This window comes from Eumetopias jubatus, unplaced genomic scaffold (genome assembly GCF_037043125.1).
Source record: "Eumetopias jubatus isolate StellerSeaLion01/CBP00866 unplaced genomic scaffold, mEumJub1_p1.0 scaffold_4, whole genome shotgun sequence".
In the NCBI taxonomy this organism is placed as follows: Eukaryota; Metazoa; Chordata; class Mammalia; order Carnivora; family Otariidae; genus Eumetopias; species Eumetopias jubatus.
Window position 1 is genome coordinate 153,097,330 of NW_028274810.1, and position 12,615 is coordinate 153,109,944.

Sequence of the window (12,615 nt, forward strand, 5' to 3'; positions counted from 1 at the left end):
AAAGGAACTTAGTTTTTCTGTTCATGGTTATATACCACAGCACTGAGAACAGATCTTGGTTTGTAGTAGGGATAAACACATAGCATCATAGGTAACACTCATCCAGTAAACCAGCAGGGCCATTGTTGGATAAGCCTTTAACTAAATGGAAGGGGGAAATATGAATTACAACTCATTTGTCTGTCTCATTGCCTGTAAGGTCAACTTATACACTCTGCATTACTACAAGATTAGAGAAAAGGAGAAAAGTAGAGAATAGAGAGAGGTAGTCAGTGTGACCAAAAAGATAAGTCATTCAGAATTAATCAGGGTTTCAACATCAGAATAGAAGATCTGGAAAGTAAGGGCAGAGAAGATGGTTGGATGAAATTTACAAGAAAAAAATATTCAAAACTAAAGAGAGACATGAGTCTGCAAATGTGTAAGACCTACTGAGTCCTAAGAAGGAAAGAGAAAAGGTCTGCATGGAGGCGTATGTTAAAATTTAAGGATAGCAAGAATTAGAAGATTCTAAAAGCTTCCAGAGAGCAAATATAGGTCCTCTATAAAGGAATGAGAATCAGGCCAGCAATAGGCTAGCTTCCCATCAACAGGACCGGAAATTAGGAGATGAGCAAGCCTGAAAGTTCCATGGGAAAATGATTTTGAACTTGGAACTCTAAACCAAGCCAAACTATCAATAAAATATGGGGGCAGAATGAAAAAGAAAGTTAAACATGAACTGAGAAAGCTTCCTCACCCAAATACTCTTTTTAAGGGTGTTACTTAAGAATGTGAGGTGGCAAAACAAGGGAATTATCCAAGAAATTGGAGCAGGTTGAATGTATGAACAATAGGACCAACTCAGAAAAGCAATGAAGGCAAGTCCCAGGAGGACAACCATGCAGCAGGCCTGAAAGCCCCCCATACAAATTGAAAGGAGACCTCAGGGCTGCAAGAGAACTGCCCATGGAAAGAAGAGAGTCCTTAGATGTGACAGTATCCTGCAAATGTCAGAAGAAACTATTCTAATGGTGCATGAAGGCAGACCATTCAAGTAAAAGTAAAAAGGCAACTCGAAGTCAAGAGGGCTGGGGGTGTATGACTAAAAGAATACAAAAAACAGGTATCGCATAGTCATGGAATACAAGTCACATGGGCAGGAGTTGTTTACTGATTTTGTTTTGTTTACTGGAGTAACAAAAAACAGGAGTAAACAAAAAAAGAGGAGTTGTTTACTGATTTTCAAATTTACACTTCACCTGTAGATGAAGCAAGAATCTCTTAACTATGGTTACAAAACATTTTAAATGTTAATCATGATAATGGAAAGAGAAGAAGAGAAAGGTATGGAATACAATATTCTTATGTGACAAAGTAATTGAAACTTATAATACTGCTTATAATTGAAAGAATCATTTTAAGATTATTATTTAGTATCACAAAGGTAACTAATGGAAAAGCTAACGATGGTGGTATAATTTATTAGGTATTACAGGTAGGGAAAATTTGAGGTGGTTTAATAAACGCTTAACTGTATTGGCAGGAAGTGAGTATGCAAGATCTAACACTGATTATGTCCAGAATTAGTGGCATAGAAAGAGGAGGGTAGCAATGAGCTAAATGTGATTGCCTCTGGGGAGCAACATTGGGAGGTTTGGGCAAGGAGGGGTTAGGGGTTCATTGCTTTGTGTTCAGCCCGCTTGAATTGATCCATTCATTTACATGACGAATATTTGTTGTGTACCAAAATGTGCCAGGCACAGGAATGAAACAGAAGATTTGGGGACACAGAATATTTTCTACCATGACAATGCCAAAATTTGGAATTGAATATTAGCCTTGTTCCGAAATTTTTTTTTTTAAGGTTTTATTTATTTGAGAGAGAGTGAAAGCGAGAGAGATCACAGAAGGAGAAGGAGAAGCCGACTAGCTGCTAAGCAGAGAGCCCGATGCGGGGCTCCGTCCCAGGACCCTGGGATCATGACCTGAGCTGAAGGCAGACGCTTAACCGACTCAGCCACCCAGGCGCCCCCGAAATTTTTTAATTAGGCAATCGATGCCAACCGTGTTGTTCCTCCCTTCTCGTGCCCTTCCTCTTGAGTTGTCTTGTTTGAACACACACTTTTCAGTCATCTGACCCCCATACCCAGTGTTGTTTGCTGGTGTTGTGGGGAACCTGGGGGCAAGGCAGCAAAGGAGGAAGGTGCCTTTCCTACACCAGTGGGGCGGTTGGCGAGGTCTCAGGATTTCTGTGGAGGTGATTTGTGGTTTTGGAGTTGCAAACTGATGTGAGCTGGAGCAGCAAGCATGATGAATATATTGGGCAGGCCACCTAGGAGCAGGAGTGAGAAAAGCCTTCTCTTTTTCACATATAACAGAGTCGTGCTTCTCAAACTGGCTGCAGCTTAGAATCACATAAAAGCGTTTAGAAAACAATGCCCAGGTGTAGCCCCTTCCCTAATACTGATTAAATGAAAAGTCTCTGGTGAAGGGACTTCAGGCACCTGGTTCAAATCATTAACACTGAATTCACAAGCAATGTTCACACAATTGATCAAGCTGACAAAACAGAATAGAGCTTCAAACCAGTTTTCATCCTGATATTCATACTATAGCCAGGCTGAGAAAGAGCACACTCACTTCTTTGACCCTATAATACATAGTTATAGCGTAAACGGAAAGTGTGTAGCTTATATTTAATTAATAAAGTTAACTTATTGGTTAAAAGCCCCCTACACACACATATGAGTTTACAGTTCCCATCTCACCTTTTATTCCTAGTGCCACCCATGCTGTTCTTTCCAAACATAGCAGAGAAGTCTCTCCTTAGGATTTTGCATTGGCTGTTCCCTTTGTCTGGAACACTCTTCCCACCATATCCACACAGCTAACTCCCTCCCCTCCTCAGAGTCCACTCAAATATCCCCTTCTTAATGAGGCTGACTCTGATCACCCTGTTTAAAATTGTAATCTGCCCTCCTTGTCCCAAGGCGGTACTACCAATCTCACCTACTCTACTGTTCTTTTTATCATAGCACTTATTACCTTCTAACAGATTATATAATTTGCCTGCTTAATGTATCCACTGTGTAATGTTTGTTCCCTCCCATTAGAATGTAAATCAAAGAGAGAGGGTTTTTTCCATTTTTTTCACAAATGAAACTTGTGTCTGGAACAGTGCCTAACACATAGTTAACACTCAAATATTTGCTGAACTTCAGTGGCCTCTTAAAATATCATTCCATACAAGATATGTATTTGGCTATGTTACAATAATATGTGTTTGGAACGTGCTAGCATTCCACTGTTACATAATGTCTTTATGGAGCTGCGAATCTACCCAAGCAAAAGTTCTGTCTCCCAGTGAAGCGTGCTGGAAATCTGGGCTGGGAGTCAGAAAACCTGGGCTTTAGTCTTGTCCGTTAAGTAGGTATATAATATTGAGCAACTTATCTTCACCCCTCTGAGCCTCACTTACATAATCTGTAAAAGGCGTTTGTTATAAATGAATTCCAAGTTCTCTTCCTCTTCTGTCATACAATATTTTACTACCAAAGGTGGGGTGGAAACACAACATTACATTCATGTTGTTTTCTATTTTATTATAAAAACAGTTAAAATATGCACCAATCTCCGCATCGCAAGTTGAATTTAGTATAGTGGTTAAAAGTTATCCTCCGTGGAATCAGACTGTCCTTATTTTAGTCCTTGCTTAACTGCTCATTACCTATGTATTAAACGAGTTATTAAACATCTCTCAGCCTCAGTTCCTTCTTCTGTAAAATGAATATCGTAATAGTACCAATTTCAGAAGTCATTGTTATATTTACTGTGAAATTAGATAATCCATGTGAAACATTTAACACAGTGCATGGTTCATGGTAAGGGCTCAATAACAGTTACTAACTTTTTATGAAATATTCATCTTGCAATACTTTCTGTTTATGGAAATAAATGAAAACTCATAAGATGAGAAAAGCAAAGGCTATTTTTATTCTGAGCTTGCTGTAGAATGGAGTCGGCCACCACCACTTGCATTTTGGCAGACACTCAAAGGGAAACAGATGAGTGGGAAAGCTTTTAGTGGGAGGGGAAGTTCTCAGGAAGGCCCTGATTGGAGGCTGTTGGCAAGGCGTAATTCTAGGCAGGCTAGCTAGAAGCCAGGCATCCCATGTGATTAGTTTGGGGTGCATATTTGGCTTTCTCTGTTGGGTACTAAGTCAGAAGCAGGAATTAAAAATAGGGGAGCTATCAGTTATTTAGCAAGTCCCGGACATTTGGAGCCGATTATTACGGAAGTTATTGTTAGCAGTCTAGCTTCCTGTAAGTCTGACATAGCAGCCTGGCTTCCTGGGCTGTTTATTGTAGGTGAAGGGGTTGGATTCCTGAGCAGGTGGCTGCAGGTTTTGGGTCAAAGTTTTATTTTTATATATGGTCTGATCATATAATCTGTTTGCATATTCAGCGTCTCAGATTCATAAGAAAACAAGTCAGGATTTAATTTCCTTCATTGTGGCTTTTTAATATCAGAATAATATTAAATCTGGGGACAATTTAATTAACTCAGTTCATTTGTTTACTTCGATATAGTGGTTTTAGATGTTATTTCCATTAAGAGTCAGTTTAGGGGGCATCTAGTGGCTCAGTTGGTTAAGCGTCTGACTCTTAATTGCAGCCCAGGTCATGATCTCAGGGTCATGAGATGGAGCCCCAAGTCAGGCTCCACACTCAGCGGGGAGTAGACTTGAGATTCTCCCTCACCCTTTATCCCTCCCCCCACCTCACAAGCTTGCTCTCTCTCTCAAACAAACAAATAAATCTTTGGAAGAAAAAAGAGTCAATTTAGTTCCAGTGGGAGATTCTATTTGGATGATGATAGTAGCTAAGCTTTATTAGCAAGGTTATAAGAATATCGACTGGAGAAAAATGGATTGTTTTAGTTTTGTAATAGATCACTTATTTATTTGATTTAAATGTTGATATTTTGTTGATATAAACTTATCCAATCAGCATCTTGCAAAGTACATTACCTTCCATTAATCAGTTTTATACATAAAAAAGGCTTAGAACAAATATAATTATAGATATCCTTTATACCTAATCATCCTCTTCAATAATTCTTTGCTCATTAAATCAGAGAAAATTCTAAAATGCCTGGCAAAGTTATTTTTGGAAAGGGACCCATTTCTGACATTTCCCTCCAGAGGCTCTAGAATTTCAATTTATGCCACCAAATAGGATAATTTCATAAAGACATTGACATTATTTTTTACTTTAAAATAGATTTTTGTTATTTTGTTCCTAACTTTATTCTTTTATATTTGGGGGCAACTATTTGGCCTCCTTGGTTAATAATACAGCAGTTCTTTTATATGTATGGATCTCAGGATCTTTCAAGTTGCTTAACAATTAACAGTGACTTATTTGAAGATTCTCACTCCTATTGAACATCCACTGCTATTTTGCATTTATTTCCTATAGATTTGAAAGAAAGGACTATGATGTCGAATAGATTACTTGGAAAGAACAATTGAATTTCCACCATTATATAATTTCTTCTTGATATGTTTCAGTGATAAAAGAAGAGGAATTGCAAACCTGGCATCTTAAGGCATTTAAAAATTATTAAATTATTTTAAAATATGACAATCTCTATTTATATAATAGTGATATCATCAGATATATAGTATTACTAAAATAACTATGTGTCCTTGTTCTCAATCTCAAAACAGATTATTATAAATCTCAGAAATAAATTTAACCATAAATGTGAACATATAGTTATTTTTAAATTTTATGGTAAAATATGTACCAGTCATAACATAGTTAAATTAATCATTTTATCAACTGTCTAACTGCCTATTACATTTCTATAACTAGAATCTTTGATAGGGTTGTTCATTTGGAAGGTGGCCAAGGAATGTGCTTATTTGCATTTTGTTTTTAAGAACCATAATAAAAAGCCATAAAAACTCATACTAAGTATGCTAGAAATTTAATGTGGCATCCAGAGCTCAGAACTAGAGTTTGGACTCAACTTCTGTAAGGGCGTGTAAAACACATCTAGCTTCCACATGCGATTCCAGGGAGGGGCAGGAGGATCAATTTTCTTCCCTGTGTAAAAATACTACATATGCAAGATTTAATTGCCAGGGTTAACTCACGGAAGACACAGAAGCATTACATAAACTAATTAAATAAAGACATTTGAAGTCTATCCACTCAGTATTTTCTTTCTTATGCGTATATATTTTATTGCAGAAAGATTCTGTTTGGCTTGTTTATAAATCTGTCTGCTCGTATTTAATGTACTCTCTCGTTCTTTCATTGTGATTTATATTCTTTCCTTTATAAATATGTCAAAGTATCTTTCAGACTAGATTGTATCCTTTTTTCTAGTCCTTGGTGTGCAAATTCTTCTATTTGTTGTGTCTGCTAATACTCTTTCCAGTGATTGATTTCAAGAAGATATGATGTCTAGCTATAAGTTCATCTCCAGTGGGGGGTGATTTGGGGACTTATGCCACACACTCAGGATGTAGATACCACAGCCCAGTTTCATATTTGCTTCTGCTTAGAAGACCAGAAGGGGTCTACCATAACTAGATGAGTTTTAATGAAAATATCTTAGTTGGGGATCATTTGAGCCAAACAGAGAGAATGAAGTTTGACTCTAGAGCTCCCCACAAGCTGAGGCGCTAGATTCCTTTTCCACCCAGCTTCCTTGCAGTCTGCTAAGCAGGATCAGTAGCTGTAGTTTTTCCATTTTCATGGACAGGCCAGCTTCTTATGACTCCTGGTCATATGCGGGAAGTTTACAGGTGGGTCTTTTGGCTATGACATGTTTCATGTTTCTCAGAATCCCAGCACCCTGCTCTCAAGCATAATATCTGGTTTCAACATATCCATTAGCTGGGAAGACCTTATAACTTAGCATCCAAATCAGGGCACTTCGAAAATTGGAAGGGGACATTGTTTGAATTACTCTGAAGCAGCAGGTACAAAGCAAGGCAGTCCTTTTCAAACCAGTATGTGTGTGGTAAACCTATAGTCACTCCAAGGTGTGAGCTATTTTGGCTTCTGCTCCTGCTCACTACTCGCTGCCCCACATTTTGCTTTTCTTTATTTCTACAGAGTGGAGATTTTCCTGTCAACTTCTAGCTTGAGAGTACATCCCAAGCTTCCATTGTTAGAGTTGATCCAGGTGTCTGTGTTAGGAGCAAGGGGTCCTTCCAATATCAACTTGTTCTGAAAATTCGTCAATTTCTTTAATATATGCAAGTCTTCCTGCTGCTTGTGAGATCCAGCTGAGTTTGTTAGCTATTTCCCTATTATCATAATCACACTTACTGGAATCCTGGATATAAAGATGGTAAATAATTTCCCCCCTTTTTCTCCCTTGAAATGGTTGACTGAATTTTGTCTTATATTATATGGTTTCTGAATGTTCATCATTCCTAGGGTATGATAGTTCTTTTATTTCTCTCCAAAGAATCAGACTAGTATTTTGTACTTGAATTTACTACCGATACGCACGATGCTTAATAATACTTCATTGTTATTTGACATCTAATTACAGCCAGCAAAACTACTTTGGCAGTAGAATTCATACCTAATTGCTCATTACTCAGAGTCAGGATTCCATTCTATGGGAGTGGGACTAGCAAAAGCCAAGAAAGCTCTGAATAGACTGAAGTACAAGAAAACTAACAGAAAATGACACCCACACATGCGAACAAAGCAGGCCTGTTTTTAAATCTGAATTAAGTCAAAACGGGCAGGAGGGTTTTGGCCTGCAGTAGAAATCTAGTGACGAGAATTGGGTCCCAAGGTGGATGAGCTGCACACATCAGGCAGAGTCCACACATGTGCTGAGTTGAGACATTCATGGCACAGCCACAAATTAAATGAGGCCAAGTGGGTCATAAGCTCTTAGAGAAGAGGCTATTGGAGCGCATTCATTGTGTTCCGCTGCCTCTTCAGTCCCCTATATGTTGTCCATTCCTTCAGAAATGCATGTCTTCCTTCCGACATGATCCTCTGTTATCCTCTAAGACTCTCTAGGCCCAGGCAGAGCACTCAGGACTGGCAAGGACAAACTTGTTGCCAAGGCAGCAGTTGGCAATGAGCTTCCATTAATACAGCTTGGCTTTGTTACAACTCTGGTAACTGCCTTCTCTACCTCTTCCACTTCTTCCATTCCAGCTTTTCCCTACTGACCATAATCCAGCTTTTCTTCCTGCTTTATATTTCTAGCTGGGCGCTCCTACCATCAGCCCATCCTGATGGGTTTTGTTCAACAAAGCTTCTTATTTTCTTACATTGAGGAATGGCCCAAACCCTATGTAATTCGTGGATGTGTTACACTTCTTGGCTTCATCTTATGAAGGTATAATTTAGAGCCAAGACCTGAAATAAAATAGAGTCAAAGCTTTATTTACTCTCTTAACAGAAGAAAATATTATCTTCTTTTTTCTTCTAAGTCTTTTGATTACTTAGAAAAATATCGTATTTCTGGGGCACCTGAGTGGCTCAGTCGGTTAAGGGTCAGATACTTGGATTTGGCTCAAGTCCTGTTCTCATGGCTCATGGGATCGAGCTCCGCGTTGGGCTCAACGCTTGGCAGAAGTCTGCTTGGATAGTCTCTCCCTCTGCTCCTTCCCCCACTCATGCTCTTTCTCTCAAATAAAAAAAAAATGTATCATATTTCCGATTGTGACAATACAGTTACTGCTTCTCTGGGTTTCATAATATATTAACCTGAACATTGAAAGAGAAACTGTACATCTAAAGCAAACACACAGAAATGACATAGAAACACACTTGTGGATCTCACCTATCTTGCATATTTCAATCACACACTCTGGAAAATTCCAATGGGTGTCACTATTCTCTTTCCTGTCTTTGACTCCCTAGCCTACCTGCACAGGTTAGGATTCCTTGACAATAAGTCAGTTTATGCTCCATTGAACAAATATTTTCTTTTCTATTTATTTTATCTCAATACCTATCTGTTTTCCTTATCCTGCCCAAATCAAAGTGTAAAAGTTATACCTTCACCAAAAATATAAATCTTAAGCCTTTGCAAAGCATTCAAGGTAAGTGGTCGATTTTAACCGCTGTTTAACATCTTACCCTTAACTTTCTGGTGACCTCCAAATCCTAGTAGTTTCAGCAATACACCAAGATATTTCTTGTCTTGAACCTTTGTGCCAGCTTTCTTTTTTCTCTGGAATGACCTTTTTAAAAAAAAAATTACTGAGTAGTATTCCATTATAAAAACTACCATAACTATTTACCATTTGATGGGCATTGGAGTTATTTCCAGTTTGGGCTTATCATGGACAAACATTTAAAAAAAAAAAAACTGTTGTAAACATTTGCAAGCATGTCTTTGTGTAGATGTGTGTTTTCATTTCATCTGGGAAAGACCCAGGAGTGGGATTGCTGAGTCATCGGATAGTGTATCCTTACCTTCAGAAAAAAATTTAGAACTGTTTTCCAATGTGGCTGTATTACTTTGCATCCCCACAAGCAATGAATGAGAGTTTCAGTTGCTCAGTATCTTCGACAACACTTGGTGTTGTCAGTCTTTTTAATTTTAGATATTCTGGTAGTATGTAAACTAGCATCTCATTTGGGTTGTAATTTGCTTTTCATGAATGATTAATACTGTTGAGCATCTTTTCATATGCTTATTTAGATTCTGAATACAAGTTCTTTCACAGAGGTTCTCTATATAGGGTTCCATTCAACTAATTCCTCTCATTATTCCTTGGGGCAATAAAGATGTGCAGTAGTTCCTGAAGTCATGCTATCAACCCTGGATGGCTTTTCTCCACATCTCATGAGAGAGAGTGAGTTAAGCCACAGTTATTTTGGATTTCTCTATCTAGTAGCTGAACTAGATACCAACCATCATAGTATCTTGCCTGTTTCTTCTTAACCTCCTGAAGAATTTGGTTAATTTCCTTCTAGTAGTCAATATCAAAGTCAAAGGATTTTGACTTGAAACATTAATGGAGTTCTTGGTGGTGGGGAGAGTGATTTGCATTAATGTAGGGGGAAGGAAGAAAATTTTGTTCAGAACAGGAAAACTTTCTTTTTTTTTTAAGATTTTGTTTACTTATTTGACACAGAGAGACACAGCGAGAGAGGGAACACAAGCAGGGGGAGTGGGAGAGGGAGAAGCAGACTCCCCGCTGAGCAGGGAGCCCGATGCGAGGCTCGATCCCAGGACGCTGGGACCATGACGTGAGCCAAAGGCAGATGCTTAATGACTGAGCCCCCCAGACCCCCCACAGTAAAACTTTCTAACAAAGAGCAAAATTGTTCATGTGGAAGGAAACGGCCGGGGAGTTTAGTTCAGTTGTGGGCTGGCATTTGCTAACTATGTGATCCTGGACAACTCGCCTAAACTCTCACATTCTGTCTCCTGATGTATAAAACAGGGATAGTAATTTTTGGTATCTCCTCTACTTCAAAGGGTTTTTGTAAAGATGAGATGAGATAACATATGTGAAAGATCTGTACAAATGCAATAGAATTAGTAGGAAGAGCCATTAGTGATACAAATAAAAAATAGGTGTGGAAAGTAGCATTGGTCAGCATTCAGCGTGCTGCCTCAGAAGAAGGGCGTTTCCTGCCTCCTGAGGTAATATTCCGGCAGAGGCTGGACAACCAGCCCTTAGCATGTTGTGGAAACGTTGGACAGAACTTCAACCATCTGGTCTTCAGTGTTCTTTCCAAGTCTAAGCCTCTGTTTCTGCGCTATTGTCAATCACTGTATGCTTTTTCTGGTCCTTTGGCAAAGTGCTACAGTCAGTACCCAAGGAAGGAGGGACACGGTATAAAATAAGAGGTAGTGAGATATTTTAAGTACTCTAATTGTGAAAGCTGTTCATTTAATTTCTACCACCTCCTTCGAAGCACTATTAGTGAATAGCAAGTAGGATTCAACATTAGTAAGTTTTAGGAACACTGAGTTAAGTTGATCCTTGTTAAAAATAAGGCATGGATTTAATTTGTGGACACAGACCTCACATTTTGGAATACTTAGAAGCAAAGATTTCCAGGGTCACTGGTATTTTTCATAAAGTTCTTAGTCTGATAGAAGCTAATCTGAGTAAATCAGTCATCAAGCAGCAAATAAATGCATAAGCTAAATGAATGATGTAATTTACAAAATGAATGAATTTGTAAAAGTATAAATTTGTATTATGCCCAAAGACATGGACAAATATTAAGGGGGGAAAATAGGATATTTCAGACACATGAAGTTTAGTAATTTTTTAAAATTAACATTGTTAGGAATAGACGTTTTGGCAGTTATCAAATATCTGGAATGTTTTAAAAAGCATTCATATTTTAAAAATTTTCAAATATGTTTAAGCTAATAAACTTCTTCCTTTAACAATATATATTTGAAATTTCTACTTTAGAAATAATACCTGGTCATTACATAAAGTTAAGAAAGGAGTATACATTTCTATCAAAAGAAGAAAAAATTATAAGAATCATATCACTAAATGTAACCACTGTTAATATTTTTGGACATTCCCTTCTACAATATACATGTATATACCCATATAAATACATAATATATACATACATATAAACACTTTTAAAATGGGGGTCCTGCTTTCATTAAATATTTTTTTGAAAATCATACTATAATAGTTTCCTAATAGTACACTCTATATTTTATATCTAACATGTTTAACAGTATTCCCTCCCACTGAACATTTGGGCATAAAACATGGGACTTACTTAATCATCTAAACCAGGAAAATTCCATTCCGAGCTCTTTCGTGTGTATTTTATTCCCCGGGGCAATGTAAGTTTGAGTTGACTCAGATCATTGAGGTCTTTTTGTATCAAATTCAGTTGTCTGCAGACAGCTAGGTCACTGTGGCCCTATCTATCACGGTCCTATCCCCCCTCACCAAATAGGGCCATGGTCTGACAGGCCAGTCTTCCAAAGCAAGAGGGGAAAGCAAACCATGCTGTGTTCTAACGGGTGCCACACACTCCCAGATTGCATTAGGCATCAGGCTAGTCACTGCTTTAAGAGGGTTGTGGTTTTAAGGTAAGTAATTCCTTACCAGAAGTCTTTTTTTCTTTTTTAATTTTATTTGACAGAGAGCACAAGCAGGGGAAGGGCAGAGGGGAGGGAGAAGCAGGCTTCCCACTGAGCAGGGAGCCGGATGTGGGACTCCATCCCAGGACCCTGGGATCATGACCTGAGCCGAAGGCAGACACTTAACCAACTAAGCCACCCAGGCGCCCCTTTACCAGAGATCTTTATCTGGAATCAATCTTGAAATGGATGAAAGAAGTTGAGGATGCAATGTTGTACTTTCTACAGAGGATATTTTAAGAAAAACTAATTTGATCTGAAAATGTAGACTCAGAAACACCAGCTGGATAAAATTGTAAAGGAAAAAACTTAAGAATCCTATGTCCCTTACATTTTAGGAAAAATCAACCTCATAACTGTGTAAATAAGACAGATCTTAATGGCTAGCTAAGCTAGGCCAGCAACATAACAATCCTAATGAAAAGTTAGACATGCAGTTGGTAATAGGAACACGGAGAGTTAGGTGGGCTGGGAACCAGGACTGAGAGAGAGGT